General features: G+C 38.3%; 1 pseudogene; it reads right to left on the bottom strand.

Annotated features, from left to right (window-relative positions):
• Nucleotides 1-762: 762 nt before the first annotated feature.
• LOC107647041 (putative CCR4-associated factor 1 homolog 11 pseudogene) lies at nt 763-1774 on the bottom strand (annotated as a pseudogene).
• Nucleotides 1775-21788: the final 20014 nt, after the last annotated feature.

The following is a 21788-nucleotide window of genomic DNA, read 5'->3' as shown; positions in this document are numbered from 1 at the left end:
TTCGATTGAGCCTGTACTGCTGCGAAATAACAATTTTGGTAGCTTTCCTTTATCTCATGAAATTTTCTTTTGGGTGTTTTAATTTGTTCATGTGTAATACTGTATTCAGGAAATGTTTAATTAATGTTTATCAAGTTAAAATTGCTTAGATAATGGATAGCATGTTCATTGTGTTCAGTTATATTGTGTGAATATGTGCCCTACAATAGTACAGTGGACTCTAGTTTTTAGTAAGTGCATGCCAATTTTGAGTTTTGTGAATGTTAGAGACACCGTAAAGAATAAAGAATATGCTGTAATACTGTACAATAGTACTAGGGGGTCAGCAAGTTGCGAAATTTGTAGCCATCAATTAGCCATTATTAATATTTTTAATGGTGTGAGATTATATCTAATGGTGTAAGATTACTCTTTTATTTTACTGGTTAAATACTGACCAAATTTTATTAAAACTGCTAGCTCCCTAGACTTTCTCATAAGATTAACATGTTTGCTAAAACTTCAAAGGCAAATGATAATGAAAGTCTGTTAAAAGCCATTTCTAAACTCAAATATAAACTTGGTCACTATAGATCATATTCAAAGACAGAACCATGAAACAACCATTGGAAGTGTTATAAAACAACTTTGTCATATCCAAAAAATAACCAATTCAAGTATTGTAAAACAATTGTCATATCCAAAAAATAACCCGTTGATACTACTTTGTAATTCACAGACAAAATGTTGATACATGAATAATCTAATGTATGATAATTTCTTTCAACTTAAGAGTATTAAGCTTTTGCAATTTTCAACCCAAAAAAATACATTAACGTATTCCCTAAACCCATCATCATTAGCCAAAAAATAAGTTTCTCTAATCTTGTGAAAGGTGTGGCAGGTGAGCAAGCTGTCAGACCCGGCCTGATGGCACTTTCCAGAAACTCGGTCCACCTGAAGTGTGTCAGCCACTTTTTCCAAACCGCCATAGAGGCCATTGCAGAACCTCATCACATGCTTCACATCATAAGCATTTCCCTCAAATAGCTCTTTTACAAGCACCAAGAACTCCCCCAAGCTTGTCAGAGGTACACCCTATGTCAGAATCTTCACCAAATATCCAATATCATAAGCACCATGGAATGTGACCCATGTCAATGCTTTGTTGAACAGCAACCCAGATGCTGCTGCCAACTTTGCAAAAGGCACCGAAGAAACGCCAGCCACTGCATTGCATGCAAAGTTGATGCCATGGCTGCATAAGAGTGCCACAGAGTCCTTTGCGTGGATGTCACGCATGAGGTTGAAATCTCGGAAATTGAACTGCCAGATGTAGTGAGTTCTGTTGTTGGTTCCTAGGTTAGGGAGGTTGTCGTGCTCATCTGACAGAGAGAGTCCAAGCTGAATGATTTTGAGCACGTCCATATTGGCCTTCATGACTTGGTAATTAAGTTTCTTTTGGGACAAGATTCCGGTAGTTCTTGTTGCAGGCTAGGATGACTACACTGGGAAATTCAATGTCAATGGAGACAAATCGATATTTGTCGACCAGGCTGCTTATGATTTGGAACTTGGAATCAGCATTGGCAGCCCACACTTGCGTGATCACAACTGAACTATTGGGACTAGGCTCTAGAAGCGGCAGTCATTCAACAATCCTTGGCTGAGCAGCACGATAAAATGGCAGAAAACCAACAACCATGAGTGGTGGCATCAGAAAAACTCTCGGTGGTTGTTGAAGTTGCTCTCGTTCATCATCGATCCTTGTCATTTTTGTATATATGGTCGTCATGCTCTTTTTAACTTAACCCTGGAAAGAAACTCTGTTAAATCCTTAGAAACTGAAGAAAAAGATAGAACAGAGGAATGCAAATTGTATGCTGTGTATGGGTGAATTGGAAACAGTGCACTACCTATTCTCTGGCCGGGTTCCTCTCAGGAATATTTTGAGGCTTGGGTGGATAGTGGTATGAGTAAGAAAAGAAGTTTGTTGCGATTTGAGAAAATTAGTTTTCAGAAGCTTGTTTTTTGACAAAGCTCTTCTATTATTCTAGCTTTTTGAGTGGTCTTTGAATTTGAATCATGACAGCAATTTACTGAAATTGCTGGGCACTCTCTTGTCTCAGTTGTTGTGGAACATATATTTATTTGCATCAAAGATTCTGGTATATCTGCGACCTTTTACATTATTTGATTGTAATCTCCTTTACTGATGATCAAATATTATAGAGCTAATAGTTCAGCCACTTTTCTATTATTTTTAAGAGATTAATTTTTATATTTTTATTTTTAAAATTATAAATTTAATAAAATAATTTAAACATTAAGAATAAAAAATTTAAAAATAAAAATATTTTGTTAAATTATTTAACTTTTAGAATATATAAAATTTATAAACTTAAATTAAATAAGATATTAAAAAATTTCATTATGTTATTATTATGTGTAAAAAGATAACAATAAAAGATTTAGAAATATTATTTACAAATTGAATATTTATAAATATTATTAGGTTTATTTATTTATTTTAACAATATTTAATTTGAATTAGAGATAAAAAAATTATATTTAAAATATTCTTTATTTTTATGCATAATTTTAATTGATAAAAAATATTTTTTAATTTTATTATTCAAATTTTAAAATTATTTTTTATTTTATTATTTTTTTAAATTATTAAATTATATCTTTATTATTGTCTCAACGCCACTGTGATATTACATTGTTTTTCTTTCTCGTCTTCTTCTCTTTCCACCTTCTCTTCACCCCATGGTTATTAATTATCACCAAATATCATTATCATAACTTTTAATTTTATCTATTACTTTGATTTATAACCAACTATTCTGTTAACTTTTATGAGTTGTTGAAGTTTTGTTAAAAGAATTTTTTTTGTGTCTTTTCAATATCTAAATATATAAAAATTATAATTTTTTTCTTGATATGCGTGTTAGTTGTCTTATTTTATTCTATTAAGAAGAAATTTAAATAAAAAAAATATTCAAAATTTTTTCTATATTATAAAAATTTGATGTGAATAACTCTAAAAAATAATATCAAAATATATTATTTTTAACTAAATATTAAAAATAATACATCACTGTAAGTTTTTTAACTAATAATTATAAATTGAAGTCGCAGTTTAATATAGTACCTTAGACAAAAGACAATCATTGTTATCTACATTTGGCTACTACTATATAAGTTTCATGTTTACATCATTGTACACATTAATTAAACTGTACTTTATTATTTTGTTTTTCATGTTTTGAAATAATGTCATCATATTATAAATGTGAGATGAATTTTCATAATCTAATGTGAACCTTCTTACTATTTTGTTTGTCATTTGAATATTATCCATAAAAAATAGTTATTTAAAGTGAAACACTATATAAAAAGAAACAAAAAACTTTTAGATTCATCATTCTAGTTTCTTTTTTAATCCTCATTTGATATGGGCCTGCTACACATACAAGCAAAAATGGTATACAAGTTTTACAAGTTGGCCCAGCCCATAAAAAATACACGCGCAGAGAAGAGAATTGAATGGAGCGTCATTTACATGCGCTCCACTCAAACGGTTACGCTTCGCGTAAACCACCTCCTTAATGGCAAACTCTTCCACTTCTTCCACTTCTCAAAGCCATTCAGAGAAAAAGCAACCCTTCCATTTTCGAGCAACGTTCAAAACTCAAGATATACAACTCGTCGCTAACATTCGAAAACTCCATCAACACACCATAGAACTCTCGATCAAGAATCTCCAGAGAAAACAAAGCTATAATACTCAAGGTACGTTACATTACCATTGCTGTATATTTTCCATATTTCGAACTAGGTTTTACTGTTCTTCTATGTTGTTGTACATTTTACCGTTCTTCTTGCTCTACGTCTCATTTTACAGTTTATAATGTTCTACTTGTTCTAGGTTTTACTGTTATTCTTGATTCTATGTTACACTATTCTTCTTCGTTCTTCTAGGCGTTACTATTCTTGTTGTTCTAGTTCTTCTAGTAACTGATTTTTGGGGGTATATTCCGTAGTTTGGTGGGTGTATATGGAGTAATTTGTTGGGTGTATATTTCTGAACTGATATACTGTAATAGTCAGCAGTTGCTTATATTTGCTTGTCCATGGGTGTATATTGCTTGACCTTGTAATGTTGCTTGACCTTGTATATTGATGCATGTTTGAGTGATACCTGACTGATATATATGGGTGTATCTGAATCATATCTATGGGTGTATCTGACTGATATATATGGGTGTATCTGACTGATATATATGGGTGTATCTGAATCATATCTATGGGTGTATCTTACTGTTATCTATGGGTGTATCTAACTCATATATATATGTGTATCTTACTGATATCTTTGGGTGTATTTTTCATTTCAGAGAAAATGGCAGCAAGAAACCAACCTGGAAGAAATGTAAGAACAAATATATGTCTTACCTGAAATCAGTTTTATATAATAGAAATATATTTGACTATAATTTTGTTTTTGTTTACAGCAAACCAAAGACCTTAAGTGTGCAACACATCTCCTAAGTGATAAATTCAGAAACATGAGTGAGGAGAAGAAAACGATTGTGAGGGATTTGGGATTCGGTGGCTTGATGCACATCCCACCACTAAGGGTGCATCACCAAGTGTTAAGGGAGCTGGCTAACAACTTCAAATTAGGGGAGAACAGACTGGAAACCGGATACGGTTCTTTTAAAATAACCCCAAGAAAAATAGGTCATGCGCTTGGCATCAACGCAATAGGTAACTCGCTAAAAATTATAGGTGTATATTAACTGATGCTTGGGTGTCTTTAAGTTGATGCTTGGGTGTATTTGAACCGATTTTGATACTTTGTTGTTTTCCTTTTTGTAGGAGATCTATTTCCTCAGAAAGTCGATTATAAGAAATTTTCTGAGGATGACAAAGTAATTTTTAGAAGATTCCAGGGTAAGACCCTCAAAAGTCTTACAGATGAGATGATGGATATTGGCATTGGTAACGAAGAGGATCGCCTAATGTTCAAGAGGATTTTCATCCTCTATATATAGATGGTGTTCCTTTTGCTAACGACAATAAACAAAATCTTGTCTGTGCACCTGGCGCTAATTTTTGAGATGGACAGCATAACGGAGCGAAACTGGGGAGGGCATGTTTTGACCTTTATCGTCAAGGGCATAACCGACTACAAGGAGAAAAAGAAGAAGGCAATTGATGGCTGCCTCTTTGCCCTGATGATAATTTACTTTCATCTTTCTAAAAATAAAAGCAAGAAGAGGGCTGAAAACCGCCAAAACCCTGGATTGCCAACTGGAATAAGGAGCAGTTGGTCGAAAGAATGAATGCAGAAACAGAGGAAATTTTGGTAAGTGAACATAATATGTTGGGTGTATTTTATTTATCTGAATGCTGCTAAATAAATTATCTGATGTTTCAGGGGATTGTAAACATGGCGCAAACAAGAGAGAAAATGAAAAAATAGAGAAAAAAGAAAAAAAACAAGAAATCAAAAAAACAAAAAAAAAGAAAGGCAAGTTCAACATCGTCTTCGGAGAAAGAAACAACTGATAGTGACAGTTCTACCTCTGAGTCTGAGACTCAAGAAGACTCAGAGGATTCAGCAAGAAAACAACCCAGCAAAAAGAGAAAAAAGTAAGTACCACACTTGGGTGTATTTTCTTTGTCGAGTTGGGTGTATTTTGTGGAACCATTTGGGTGTATTTTGTTTATCAAGTTGGGTGTATGTTGTTTATTAAGCTGGGTGTATTTCATTTGTTGTGTTGGGTGTATATTGTCCATTCAGTTGGTTGTATCTTGTGCATTCATTTGGGTGTATTTTATATCTTTAGTATGTTCTAAATAATGATTGTTTGCCTTCCAGAATGGACTCCAAAAAAAAGAAAGAAGAGTCAAGAGGATTCAGATTCTGATTCAGATTCTGAATCAACTGATGAGTAATGTTCTGAAATTATTACTCCTTTCTTTTGGCTTCATTATCAAGATTTCGTGTATTAACTGAAGTGTCTCTTATTAACTTATAGAAGCGAAGAATCATCACCGGTGGAGAAGCAAAGAAAAAAGAAAAAGACACAAAGAACACCAAAAAAGTAAGCACTTCTTTGGATAATATTCTGTGATAAAATTAATTTTTTATTTCTGATTCATACTTGTTTTTTCCACCCAGAACACAATCCAAAAAGAAAAAGGTTGTTGTTGAGCATTCATCTCCTGAAGAAGAACAATCCTATGATGGGTACAGTACTTTGTAAGCTATATTACCGTCTATCATCATAATTATTTTTGTTAACATCTTCTTTTATGAATGTAGTGAGAGATATGAAATAGGAAGTGAAGATCTAGATGAATTGTTAAGGAAAAATAATGAAAAATCTGCTGCAGAGCGGTATGTCTTGTTGGGGTGTATATTTCAGATTTTACTGTGTTTTCTTTGCTAATAATTGTTTCTTGTTTCACAGGGAGAAGGAAGTTGACATGCGATCGACAGAAGGTCGCTATGTCTCCTCTGAAACGTAAGAAGCTTTATTTAATAAAATCTTTTTATCATGATTTACGTGTATCATATTTTGTCTGAATAACATAAAATCTGTTTAGAATACCGGACGTGAACTTGGGAAGTGATGATCCTTCCTCTCAAGGACACACAGAACAAAGTAGTGTAAACAGGCCTGCAGAGAGCATGTAATTTCTCTTTCAAATAACCGTTACTTTTGTTCTTTTATTACCTTCTACTTCTAATTCTGTATATATTTTTTTTAGAAAAAAAAGCCCTTTATTATTTTATTCGAGAAAAAAAAGGCAGGAAAAAAAAAGCAAAAACTGCAAGTATGTAAGTTCCCAAAAAATAAAGCCTGTCTTCCTTTTGAATTGTTCGAGTGTATTTTTTGACTTTATTTGGGTGTATTTTAGGTTGAGTCTGGTTCAAGAGTCAGCCAGTGAGCCGGCTGATTCGAATATAATGGTTGTGAGGGAAGAGACACCGTCGGAAGCGCTTGCAATGTGAGTTTTTCAAGAATATTTCAACCTTATAACCTTATTATTTTCAAAGGCATTGTTAACTTTCATTTTTCTTCTTGTTTAGAGTTTCGATTCAAGTTTTCGTGCCAGTATCGCAAACAACCACTGTGCCGGAATTTGAAGAAACACCTGAGATAGATTTTGAACCAACCCCTCTGCTACAAATTGAAGGAACTACAAAAACGTAAGAAATAGTATTGGGTGTATATTTGTTTAGAGTTTGGGTGTATATTGGGTTACAGTTCGGGTGTATATTTGCTTACAGTTTGCGTGTATATTGTTCCTGAATAATTTTTTCGTCATGATTAATTTGATGTGCCGTGCAGCACTCCTGAACCCCCCCAACAACTTGAAGAAAGCACGGCCACACTTCCCCCAGCTCCATCTAAAAGGTAAGTTCATCAGAGTAAAATCAATGTATGGGTGTATATTGGGTTACAGTTTGGGTGTATATTGTTCCTGAATAGTTTTTTTTATGTCATGATTAATTTTCTGTGCCGTGCAGCACTCCTGAACCCCCCCCCCCCCCAAAAAAAACTTGAAGAAAGCACACCCACGCTTCCCCCAGCTCCATCTAAAAGGTAAGTTCATCAGACTAAAATCAATCTTTACTTATCATCCGTATATTCTTACTCTTATAATACGTTATACATGATCACGCAGTTATCCAGCTGAAGAAGACGCTGCTGCGCTGATGATGATGGCACGGACAGCATCGTATGTTCCTAAAACAGATCCAATGCCATCATTCAGCCTGGGCTTCACTGATTCAAGCCAAGAAGAAGCAGCAACGCAGGAGGGAGCGTCAACGCAGGAGGCAGATAGGGCAAAAACTCCAGAAACTGCAAATTTGCTAGAACAATTAGAGGATTTGGTACAAAAAATAGCAAGCAGTGCGGCGAAAGAAGAAAGTAAAAGTGCACAAATTCAAAAGGAGACTAGCGGAGAAAGTTCTGGGAAGTTTGAAACTCCTGCGGGAATAAATCAGAATATGGGTGATATGAAAGAGAAGTGCTACATCTAGGCGACGCGAGTGAAGACATACGTAGATGGCAGTACTAACGAGTTTGACAACCTGTGCACTCTGATTGCCCAAGACAAATACATTTTGAATAGAATGCACCTTGCATCGCTCCAGGAAGGAAGTTATATAGAATCTGAGGTAATATTAGAATAACATTAATGTTTTAACACCAAAGTTAACTGCAATGTTTATTAATGTAAATTGATTTCGGCATATATTTCTAGATTGTATCTGCCATGTGCCTCATCCTCAACCAGAAAAATGATAAAAGGTTTCAAGAACAAGTATACTGTCTCCCCCCTGATATTGTGTAAGTATTACTTCTACGAATTTTGGCTGTATTTTCTGTATTCCTTAGGGTGTATATTCTCTGATCAACGGGTCTGTTTTTGTATTAATTTGGGTGTATTTTTTACGTTCAATTGGGTGTAAGTTGTGTAGTCATTTGGGTTTATTTAAAGTATTCACTTGGGTGTATTTTCAGTATTTCATTTGTTGTTTCACAATTGTTGTAGAGCATGTGGTGCACGAAATTGTGATGTCCAGGCTCAAACAATCCCTGGCAACGTGAGCAACTTGGTACGCGCAATCGTGATTACGCTTTGATTATGTAGAATTCATGGCTCTTTCTTTCCCTGGTAATGGCGCCAAGAACATGGTGCCAATACCATGGTTCACAACTTCGATACAACTAACCAGCAAGTGCACTGGGTCGTCCAAGTAATACCTTACGTGAGTAAGGGTCGAATCCCATGGAGATTGTTGGTATGAAGCAAGCTATGGTCACCTTGTAAATCTCAGTCAGGCAGATATAAATTGATAATGATGTTTTCGAATAATAAATAATAGAATAGGGATAGAGATACTTATGTAAATCATTGGTAGGAATTTCAGATAAGCGAATGGAGATGCTTTTCATTCCTCTGAACCTCTGCTTTCCTGCTATCTTCATCCAATCAGTCTTACTCCTTTCCATGGCTGGCTTTATGTGATACATCACCACTGTCAATGGCTACTTTCGGTCATCTCTCGGGAAAATGATCCAATGCCCTGTCACGACACGGCTAATCATCTGGAGGCATCACCCTTGTCAATGGCTTCATCTTATCCTCTCAGTGAATAATATGCTCACGCACCCTGTCACGGCACGGCTATTCATCTGTCAGTTCTCGATCATGCTGGAATAGGATTTACTATCCTTTTGCGTCTGTCACTAACGCCCTGCAATCGCGAGTTTGGAGCTCGTCACAGTCATTCATTCATTGAATCCTACTCGGAATACCACAGACAAGGTTTAGACTTTCTGAATTCTCTTGAATGCCGCCATCATTCTAGCTTACGCCACGAAGATTCTGGTTAAGAGATCTAAGAGATATTCATTCTAGCTTATTTCATGTAGAACGAAAGTGTTTGTCAGGTACGTGTTCATAGGGGAGAATGGTGATGAGCGTCACACATAATCATCACCTTCATCATGTTCTTGGGTGCGAATGGATATCTTAGAAATGAAATAAGATGAATTGAATAGAGAACAGAAGTACTTTGCATTAATCTTTGAGGAACAGCAGAGCTCCACACCTTAATCTATGGAGTGTAGAAACTCTACCGTGAAAATACATAAGTGAAAGGTCCAGGCATGGCCGAGATGGCCAGCCCCCTAAACGTGATCTAAGATAGCATACAACTGATCAAAGATGCCCAATACAATAGTAAAAGGTCCTATTTATAATAAACTAGCTACTAGGGTTTACATGAGTAAGTAATTGATGCATAAATCCACTTCCTGGGCCCACTTGGTGTGTGTTTGGACTGAGCCTGAGTGTTGCACGTGTAGAGGTCCTTCTTGGATTTGAACGCCAGTTTTTGTGCCAGTTTGGGCGTTCAACTCTGGTTTTGGCTCCTTTTCTGGCGCTGGACGCCAGGTTTGGGTAGAAGGCTGGCGTTGAACGCCAGTTTACGTCATCTATTCTTGGCCAAAGTATGGACTATTATATATTGCGGGAAAGCCCTGGATGTCTACTTTCCAACGCAATTGGAAGCGCGCCATTTCGAGTTCTGTAGCTCCAGAAAATCCACTTTGAGTGCAGGGAGGTCAGAATCCAACAGTATCAGCAGTCCTTCTTCAACCTCTGAATCTGATTTTTGCTCAAGTCCCTCAATTTCATCCAGAAAATACCTGAAATCACAGAAAAACACACAAACTCATAGTAAAGTCCAGAAATGTGAATTTAACATAAAAACTAATGAAAACATCCCTAAAAGTAACTAGATCCTACTAAAAACATACTAAAAACAATGTCAAAAAGCGTATAAATTATCCGCTCATCACAACACCAAACTTAAGTTGTTGCTTGTCCCCAAGCAACTGAAAATCAAATAGGATAAAAAGAAGAGAATATACTATAAATTCCAAACTATCAATGAAACAGAGCTTCAATCATATGAGCGGGACTTATAGCTTTTTGCCTCTTGAATAGTTTTGGCATCTCACTTTATCCATTGAGGTTCAGAATGATTGGCATCTATAGGAACTTCAGATTTCGAATAGTGTTATTGAATCTTCTAGTTCAGTATGATGATTCTTGAACACAGCTTCTTTATGAGTCTTGGCCGTGGCCCTAAGCACTTTGTTTTCCAGTATTACCACCGGATACATAAATGCCACAGACACACAATTGGGTGAACCTTTTCAGATTGTGACTCAGCTTTGCTAAAGTCCCCAATTGGAGGTGTCCAGGGTTCTTAAGCACACTCTTTTTTTTTTGCTCTGGACCTTGACTTTAACCGCTCAGTCTCAAGTTTTCACTTGACACCTACACGCCACAAGCACATGGTTAGGGACAACTTGGTTTAGCCGCTTAGACCAGGATTTTATTCCTTTAGGCCCTCCTATCCACTGATGCTCAAAGCCTTGGGATCCTTTTTATTTGCCCTTGCCTTTTGGTTTTAAGGGTTATTGGCTTTTTGCTCTTGCCTCTTGGTTTTAAGAGCTTTTGGCTTTTTCTGCTTGCTTTTTCTTTTTCTTTCTATTTTTTTTCGCCTATTTTTTTTTCTTTTTTTTTTTTTGCAAGCTTTGTTCTTTGCTGCTTTTTCTTGCTTCAAGAATCATTTTTATGATTTTTCAGATTATCAAATAACATGTTTCCTAGTCATCATTCTTTCAAGAGCCAACATATTTAACATTCTTAAACAACAGCTTCAAAAGACATATGCACTGTTCAAGCATTCATTCAGAAAACAAGAAGCATTGTCACCACATCAATATAATTAAACTAAGTTCAAGGATAAATTCGAAACTCATGTACTTCTTGTTCTTTTGAATTAAAACAGTTTTTATTTAAGAGAGGTGATGGATTTATAGGACATTTATAACTTTAAGACACAGTTACTAACTACTAATGATCATGTAATGAAGACACAAACATAGATAAGCACATAACATAGAAAACGAAAAACAGAAGAAGTAAGAATAAGGAATGAATCCACCTTAGTGATGGTGGCATTTCCTTCTTGAGGAACCAATGATGTCCTTGAGCTCTTCTATGCCGTTTCGAAGCACCCAAACGGGGAATTCATATCACCTAAAACCAATAAAGAATTCAAGGTGGAAGACTACCCAATGTTTATTCCCTTCATAGATGGAAAAAAATTAGCTTTGCATCGATATGTGAGTTTTCATTTGTAAAATTTGTTAGTATCGTTCTTTACTTATATGCCAAATAAAATAACACACTATTGAAATGTGGCAATCCTTCAGATTTTTGCGCCTGTTTGCTACTCAGGCCATTGGTGGTTATGGGTGATTGATACAACAAAGGGGAGATTTTATATACTTGACCCGCTACACAAGAAAGCTCCAAGCGATGGGAGAAAGCAGCTTAATAAATTCACTGTAAGTTGGCTCTGTGTTCTTTATTTAAATAGATAGGTGTATTTCAATTCAATATAAGGTGTATGTATGTTTTGCTTTGGGTGTAAGTATGTTCTCTTTTGGGTGTATTTCATTTGGGTGTATTACTGATTTGTTTTGTTTTTTAAGGGATATGTAATTTCAAGAATTAGAGCATATGCCGGCGGGGCACCTTGATGAACGGATTTTTGATGGTATAGAATTTCACAAATGAATTCTCGTTGCAAGTATAGTTTCTAAACCAAGCAATAACCCTTTCATACAAAAGTTGTTTGTCACTAGTACAAACCCCTAAAATTTATAAACCGAAGTATTGGACCTCGGGTCGTTCTCCCTAGGAATTACAATAAAGTGTCTTGTTATTGGTTATGAGTTATTTTGGGGTTTTGGATAAGAAGCATGAAAAGTAAATGGCAATGAAAATAAACTAACAACTATAAAAGGCTCTTGGTAAGGTGTGAGAACTAGAAGTCCTATCCTAGTTATCCTTCTCAATTGTGATGAGAATTGTTCATTGCTACCACTTAGTTAACCCTTACTAATTAAAGGAAAGTCAAGTGGATGAATTGACTTGAGCCACAAGTCCTAGCCAACTCCCAAGGAAAGACTAGCTTTAGTGCACCCCAAACCAATTAGCAATCTCTCCAATTATCAATCAACAAAGGAATTAGATAACTCAAGTGTCACTAATTACTCTACCTAGGCCAAGAGGAACAAAATCTACACTAAAACTAAAAGAGACATTTCAACAAACACATAAAGTGCAAGAGGAGTAAACATTATTAAATGCAAGAATTAAAGGAATCTACAACTACAAAAACAAGAGATCAACAATAGAAAAGAAAAGAAGACACATTTATTATGAATTACCTCTATTGAATTGAGAGAAAATGGAAGGAACAATAGTAGATCTACAACAAAATACAAGAACAACATAAAGGAAATTGCAATAAAAGAATAGAAGAAGATGAATGTAGCAACAAGGAATTGAGAGATAGAAGTAGAAGAAAACAAAGATTAAAACCTAGATCTAAGAACTAAACCTAATCCTAATTCTAATTCTAGAGAGAAGTGAGAGCTTCTCTCTCTAGAACTCTAAACTAAAAGTGATTAGTGGTTGGGAGTGATGATTAGTCCAAAAGTGATGATGATTCTCCTTCCCCCTAATCCTTCATCCTTTTATTCCTTTCCCTCAGCAATTTGGCGCCAAAAATGGGTTCAGAAACCCTCTCAAATCGCCAGGCACGTGTTGCATTAGTGAGGTCATGTGCCCTCATCGACGCGTGCATGCACGGTACGCGTGCGCGTCCCTGGCTAATTCTGCGATGTGCGCGCGAGCGCCTTGTGCGCGTGCGCGTGCATGGTTGACTTTGCTTCTTTGACTTTTTATGCTTCTCTCCACTTGTATGCTTCCTTCCTTGCTTCCTTTGATCCATGCCTAGCCTATTTCAATCCTGGAATTACTAGCAAACACATCAAGGCATCTTATGGAATCAAAGAAGAACTAGAATTCGTCAAAATAAGGCTTAAAAAGCATGTTTTTACACTTAAGCACAAATATGGGAGAGACAACAAAATCATTCTAATTCCTAGGCTAAATGTGACAAAAGGTTATCAAAATACTCTAAATTCAATACAAAACAAACCGTCAAATTGGGGTTTGTCAACCTCCCCACACTTAAGCCTTAGCATGTCCTCATGCTAAAATAAGAAGGAACTAAGGGTTATGACATTTATTGAATGCAACTAAACTATATGAGTCCTATCTAAATGCAATTATCTAAAGCAATTGGAAATGCTTAGTTCAAACAAATCAATTCCCAAGAGAGCATGTGTAAGCACAAGAGCTAGGCAATAAGGACTAAGTCCAAACCACAATTGTATTGAATTGTCAAAAAGAGTTCAAACTTGCAAGAATATAGATAATATGGGTGAACACATGTGATTGAACTTTTGAACCCTCACCGGATGTGTATCCGCTCTATTCACTCAAGTGTTTAAGGGTTAATTCACTCAATTCTCTTCTAATCATGTTTTCCAAAATTTGATTTTCTTCTAACAATCAACACTTATTCAATGCATGCATACATTCATCATGAGGTCTTTCATTTAGGTTGTAATGGGGTTAGGGTCAAGGTAGGATCATTTATGGCCAAGTGGACTAGGATTTGAATCTTTGATTAGCATAGACTTTCCCACCTAACCTATTCAATGACCTATACAAATGCAAGCTATTCTAACTACCCATTCTTCACTTTTTCTTACATACTCATGCATTCTTATTTGATTCATAATACTTATGCATTGATCCCCTTTTTATTGACTTCACTTTGGGGCATTCTGTCCCTTTTTTATTGTATTATTTTTTTTTCTTTTTCATCATCATCATTTTTTTTCATTTTTCTTTTCTTTTCATCATTTTTTTTCTTTCTTTATATATATTTTTTTCTTTTTCTTCTTTCAAACTAAATACAAGAACATCAATGCCTAAGGTCTCTACATTTAATCAATACATGAATATGTGCCCAATTCCTAAACATAAAAGTGTACTACCCCTTTTTATCCCTTCCAATGTTCCCAAGCCTCGCCAACTTTGAATAATAAAACACTCTCACTAGCCTAGGTCAATCAAAGATCCAAACAAGGACTTTTCATTGGTTTTCCGCCTTAGGTTTGTAATGTGCTAAAATAAGAATAAGTTGGTTAATCATAGGCTCAAAATTGGCTAACAATGGAGAGTAAAAGGTTGGCTATTTGGGTAAGTGGCTAATGAAAGAATGGCCTCAATCATATAAATGCACAAACACAAGAAATAAACGGATATATAGAATCAAGCAAATCAAGGATCACAATCATGGAAAGAGAATAATTTCACACAAGAATGGAAAATAAGTGGTTATAAAATGTAACCACATCAATAGGCTCAAGTCTCACGGGCTTGTGTTCTAGGTTCACTACATGCTTCACAAAGTATGAATTCAAGCAAGTTTCACAAAAAATTTTCTTCAATCAATTGGGTTAATGCCCTATTATTTAAATTTCTTGAAAAAAATCTCAATGTTTGACTAAGCATTGTTGTGATTGAAAAGTTCAAAAATTTTCTTAGTTCACCCTTTCCTTTTTCACTTAGAACCAATATACTATGCAGAAAGGGTGACTAAATATTTGCAATCCAAAGTATGATTTCTAATCACAACTACAAACTAAAAACAAAGATAAACAAAATGTATAAAGAAGAATCCAAGAAGAATCCAACTAAAAGTACGGAATCTATCATCCAAAACATCTAAAAATATCCAAAAGCATCAAAATATCTAAAATCCAAAATAAGCAATAAAAGTATCCAAAGCAAACTAGAAATGCATCAAAATATATACAAAGATGTGCAAAATGAGATAACTAGGCCGAAAAGTTCACTGGTTCCCAAATAATGCTACCGGTGCCCTCCCCACACTTAAAACCAAGCATCGTCCTCGATGCTAAACCGGAGGATCAGTGGGAGGTACAACGATAGGCTCTGGCTCTAACTGTGGCTGTGGCTGTGGGACCGGCTCCTCCTGAGTCTGTGGCGGCTCTGTAGTGTCAGGGGCATCCTGCTGAACCGGTGCCTCCGCGTCCTCCTCCTGATGATCCTGCTCATCGGAGGTCGGAGAGTCTGGAAGCGGAGGTAACTCAGCGCCAAGGGAGATGAGTGCCTGATCCATCCGATCCAGTCGGCGTCTGACATGAAGCCTCTCGCGCTCCAAGAACCGAAACAGACGCTGAACCAGTAGGTAAGTGGGCTCGGGTGCTGAAGGGGGTGGGGCTGCTGGCAAAGAAGATGGTATAGCTGCCTCGACTGCTGCTCTAGCTCGAGAACGGCGGCTAGTCGGGGGTCTCTCGTGCACCCACACACCCCAGGGAATAGTAACTTCCTTGTCGTCGTCATCTGGAGGTGGTGGTGTCACGTCATTGTCCTCCCATGGGACATCAGCTAGCTCAGCTAAGCTAGTAACCAGTGTCGGAAACGGTAACAACCCGCGAATATGAGCTCTCCACATGCTATGCCTAATCAGTCGGGGAAAATATACTTCCTTCCCCTCCATGACATACCCTATCAAGACTAGCATATCCATCGGAATCTCTGAAAAGTGAGTGGTAGGGAAGACATAGTGGGCAAATATTTGTTGCCAAGTCCTAGCCTCCCTAGTTAGATGTGCAAATAGCATGCCCTTGGGCTTTGTGTTGCTCGAATCCATTACCCAAGAAGCATCTGGTGTAGCAATCACGCGCCGAAGTACCTCATAGTTGAAAGTCATGGAGAGGAGAGCTACCTCTGCCTGCTGGTAGGCACAAGTCTCAGGAGTACCAACTCTGCAGAGCAGTGCATCCCTCAAGGCATCCTCAGTGATCATAATCTCTCTACCCCTCAAGAATACTGAATCCAAGCCCGGTCGAAAGAAATTGCAGTAAAATTCCTTGACCCACGAGATGTTAATCCGTCCCAAGTCCCTATCGACGAAATCCAAGCCCAGTTCAGAAATACGGGCGTTTATGGCACGCCTCACATCATTGGGAAGATTCAGCTTCTTCTCAATATTCAGATTCTTCTTTGCATAATGGGAAAGGCGTAGCTCGCAGTAGAGATTTGGAAATTTGGTTGGATCAGTGGACGGGAGTAACTGATTTTCTTTCTCCTCCTCATTCAGCGGATTCCTCGCATAGTTAGCAGATGGTGGGGGTGTAGAGGTCTTGGAGCGCTTCCTTTTTTTGGAAGCAGAGGCTATAGCTTTTCCTTTATCCGACATCCTGAAAAAATATGATAGAATATATAAAACATTTAGCATGTAACAAAGAAGGCATGTTCAGGATACAATTATCAAAGAGCAATCATGATGTTGCACTGAATATGTAAAAGTGAACAAGTAAACATAAGTGAATGAACCAAGACTGGAATCTTCACTAAAGGCAACATCTCATATTCAAAAGGCAATAATATCATCATATTTTTGAAAGAATTGTTAAAGAGGGTTAAAGGTGAGTGGAAGTAAAACGGTTAAAGAAATTAGTAAGTTAGAAAAGTGGATTAGCGATATGATGATATATAGGCTCAATTGAACGAGGAGTTGCGGTTCATGTTCACAATGATTGTGCAAATCCGGGAAGTCAAAAAGGAAACGGAAATTTGCCCAAAACTGAAATAAAGATCAAGATGAAACTAATTTCCTTGAAAATCGGACAGCATTCCGGCTTAAAATTGGACGTTCCCGGATAGCAAAATAGCACAATTAGCACAAAAGAATAACATCAATCACGCACAGCAGAAACAGATATTATTTGGCAACACATATTGCATGGAATATCAACCCAAAACCAACATACCGTACCCAAGGAAGCAAGCAGCAGATATGCACATACGGAGCAATTATCAGGCCTAGAATCCTCTATCCAGCCCTAGCTACCTAACAGCAATTATATCTATCTAACCTAACATACAAAATTTGAATTCAGCTAACTAACATGCAATTCCAGGAACTAACATAAATGAACAAATAAAAAGGAAAAACAGAAAAAGAAATAACAGAAATGGAGCAGGAACCTGGGAGCCGGGAAAAACTGAGAATGGAAAGGGGGACTACGATAGGGCAGGGGCAGCAGAGACAGAAACTGGCACCGCCGTGAACGGTGGCGGTGAAGACGGCTGGCGCGGTGGTTTGGCCGGAGAGGTGAGAAACTGAGGGGAGGAGGGACGGTGATGGTGAGAGAAGAGAATGATAGGAGAATGTGCAGGACGAACAGAGAGGGAGCGAGCCGCCGGCAGTGATGACGGGGTGGCGGCGGAGGGGTTGGTCACGGTGAGATGGGTGAGAGGAGTGAGAGGGAGAGAGAGGACGGGTGGTGGTGAGAGGGGAAGGGAATTGATGGCCAAGGACGGTGACGAAGGTAGGTCGTGCGGCGGCGGCCGACGCTGCTGCTGCGACGGCAGTTGGGGGAGAGAAGAAGAAGAAGAAGGTGGAGGTTGGGGAAAGGGGTGCGCGACCGCGCAGTGTGCTTCGCGAGCTAGGGTTATCCCTATTTTTTGAATCGGCGCGCGCGCGCACCTAGCGCGTCCGTGTCCATTGAGAGAACGTGGGCCCTACGCGTGCGCGTACAACGCGCTTAAGCGGGGATGAGCAAAATAGGAAAGGACGCGTGCGCGTACCGTGCGCGCACGCGTGCATGGAGTTGGGCTAGGGGCTTAGAGTTGGCCTAACTCAGGCCTAACTCTCTGGAGACTGGCCTGGGAGTCGCGCACCAGACCTGCGCGCACGCGGTATGTACGCGTCCGCGCGCATTGGGGGAAGGGGAGATTCATGCGTGAGCGTGCAGTGCGCACTAACGTGGGGTGGCATATTAGGCAGGGGCGCGTGCGCGTACGGTGCGCGCACGCGTACATGAGATTGCGTGTGAGGCTTAGAATGGGCTTGAGGCACGCCCGACTCTCGGGTTCGTGGCCTAGATTGGTGGCAACACGCAAGGACGCGCGCGCGGTAAATGCGCGTCCGCGTACATTGACGAATTGTGAAATGGCGCGCCGGCGCGATGCATGCGCTCGCACAGATCGGGTTGGGCCTGGGGCCTAAAGCTAGCCCAGAAATGGCTTAACTCTCTGGAGTTTGGCTCAATCATTTGCAGCAGCAAATCGGCGCGGACGCGGCAGGTGCGCGTCCGCGCGAACTTCCATGTTCTAATAGTCGGCGCGCCCGCACGTAGTGCGCATCCGCGTGGGTCAGGTTGGGCTCAAGGCACAATGTTTGCCCAAGAGAGGCCCAACTCTCGGGAGTGTGGCTCGTGGTGCATGCGCACCGGGACGCGTACGCGTACGTTGTGCGCGCGCGTCCACGCCCTTTTTTTTTTTCCTTAGTGTTCACAACTCTTATTCACTCAACCATCATACAATTCACAAAAATGCAATTTTTTTGATATTATTCATCTACTACTAAACACAACATGCATGTGACTAAGCTAACAATTAAGTTGTACAAACAAATTTGTGTGAAACATCTACCTACAATGGTAACTCAAATCACTTATTAGGCAAATTTAGAAGAGAATGGAAAGAGTTTACCATGGTGGGGTGTCTCCCACCTAGCACTTTTAGTTTAAGTCCTTAAGTTGGACATTTTGAGATGCTTATTGTCATGGTGGCTTATGTTTGTACTCGTCCTTGAATCTCCAAGGATCTTTGCTTCTTAATTGGTTGACAGAATTTCCAACCATATTCATCAAGCTCGGGCACAGTTCTACCCAAGATATGAGTCCCCATAGTTGGTCTTCACATAGCGAACCGGGATCCCATATCTTGTCTTCACACCCATCCGTTAGTTGAGTTTCATGGTTTTGTCGGATGAGCGGTTGACATAAAGGTGATTGACTCATAGAATTCTCTTTACTCCACCAATGCTTCCTTCTAGATCCGTATAAAGTAGTCCTTGTCCCAACATCATCCCTATACCTTGAGGCCTTGACCTTGATAAGCTTAACACCTATTTTCCAACCACTACACAACTCGTTTTTACTTTTAATTCCACAAAGAGTTCTAAGTTGACCATCATTTTCAAGCAAACCATATTCAAGTGAGAGATTAAAGCTCAGGGATAGAGATTTTACCCACTTAAATGTTGTATTGGATGGTAATTTGGGGAGAGAGGCTTCCCCACACTTGGACCATGCAAGGTCCACTTTCTTGTGCTCCTCTTTAGTTGTTTCCACCTCTTCACAATTCTCTTCACTTTCAACCTCATCCTCTTTGTTACGTGGCTTGGTGTTATCTTCAAGAACTTCATCTTGTTTAATGAGAGGCGATTCAATTTTGGATAGAAATTCATTGATGAACAAGGTCATCTCTTGATCAACCTCTTCATATTCTTCAATTTCAATATACACCATGCCCTTCTCATCTTCCTTGGGACGTTGTGTACACTCTTCTATAATTTCAACTCCATGTCCAACGGGTGAAGATTCCATTGTAGAGAGCAATTCATCTATGATTGAATCCATTTCTTGATAAACCTCTTCCAAGTCTCCAACGATGATATGTCTTGGAGATTGCACACCCTCCTCAACATCAATATCAAGCTTCTTGGAAGAGTTCTCCATGATGCTACATTCCCATGGACTTTCAACATCTCCGAGATCTTCAACCACTTCTCCCCTTTCTTCAATGATCGTAGGCTTCTCCAATTGTTCCAACACAAAATTTGACTCCTCCTTTTCCACCGAATTTTCCAATTTCTCCTTCATGCTTTGCTCTTCTTTTGACTTTTCACATGTGTTCACGGAAGTACCTTGAGTATTTAAGCATTGGTGAGCTACAGTGTACACTACCTTAGTCAAGTTGGTCACGAACTCAAGTGTATCCCATTTCATGGCCTCTTGTCCTTGAAGTAACAAAGTGAGAGAATCGTCCATTGGGGCTTGTGGTGGGTAGGAAGGTTCGTTGTTTTGGAGAGAGAGTTCATAATAGGAAGGTGGTTCTTTTTGGTAAGGTTGTGGAGATTGTGTGTATTGAGGTGGTTCTTGGTAGTGATCTTGATAGGGTGGTGGTTCTAAGGGCTCTTGCTCATAATGATCATAAGAATATGGTAGGGGTGGTGGTTATATGAGGGGTAGGGATCATAGGAAGGTGCTTGGTATGGGAAGGCTTGTGAGAATGGTTGAGGTTCATGTTGAGGGTGAGAGTCATAGGCATATGGTGGCGGTGCTTGAAAATCACAAGGTGAGTCATCATAGCCATTGGATTGGTATGCATCATAGAATGGCTCTTCTTCATAGTGCATTGGTGGAGGTTGTTGCCATGAGGATTGATCATATGCATATGGCTCCTCCCACCCTTGTTCATCCCATTCTTGATACACATCTTCATTATAGTCCTTATTTCCTACAACATGTTGATAACCAAACTCATAGCCAAGGTGAGAATTCATGATAGCAAGAAGAAAATGAAAACAAAATCAAATAAGAAGCAAGAAAATTAAATCCTAAAACTATCAAGAGCTAACAAAAGCAAACATATTCACACTATTCACATATATACAATAACCAATAACATAACACCATTGCTCATCCCCGGCAACGGCGCCATTTTGATGAACGGATTTTTGATGGTATAGAATTTCACAAATGAATTCTCGTTGCAAGTATAGTTTCTAAACCAAGCAATAACCCTTTCATACAAAAGTTGTTTGTCACTAGTACAAACCCCTAAAATTTATAAACCGAAGTATTGGACCTCGGGTCGTTCTCCCTAGGAATTACAATAAAGTGTCTTGTTATTGGTTATGAGTTATTTTGGGGTTTTGGATAAGAAGCATGAAAAGTAAATGGCAATGAAAATAAACTAACAACTATAAAAGGCTCTTGGTAAGGTGTGAGAACTAGAAGTCCTATCCTAGTTATCCTTCTCAATTGTGATGAGAATTGTTCATTGCTACCACTTAGTTAACCCTTACTAATTAAAGGAAAGTCAAGTGGATGAATTGACTTGAGCCACAAGTCCTAGCCAACTCCCAAGGAAAGACTAGCTTTAGTGCACCCCAAACCAATTAGCAATCTCTCCAATTATCAATCAACAAAGGAATTAGATAACTCAAGTGTCACTAATTACTCTACCTAGGCCAAGAGGAACAAAATCTACACTAAAACTAAAAGAGACATTTCAACAAACACATAAAGTGCAAGAGGAGTAAACATTATTAAATGCAAGAATTAAAGGAATCTACAACTACAAAAACAAGAGATCAACAATAGAAAAGAAAAGAAGACACATTTATTATGAATTACCTCTATTGAATTGAGAGAAAATGGAAG

Source organism: Arachis ipaensis, chromosome B6, assembly GCF_059453495.1.
Source record: "Arachis ipaensis isolate K30076 ecotype BB chromosome B6, ASM5945349v1, whole genome shotgun sequence".
In the NCBI taxonomy this organism is placed as follows: Eukaryota; Viridiplantae; Streptophyta; class Magnoliopsida; order Fabales; family Fabaceae; genus Arachis; species Arachis ipaensis.
This window is presented reverse-complemented; position numbering and strand designations above follow the sequence as displayed.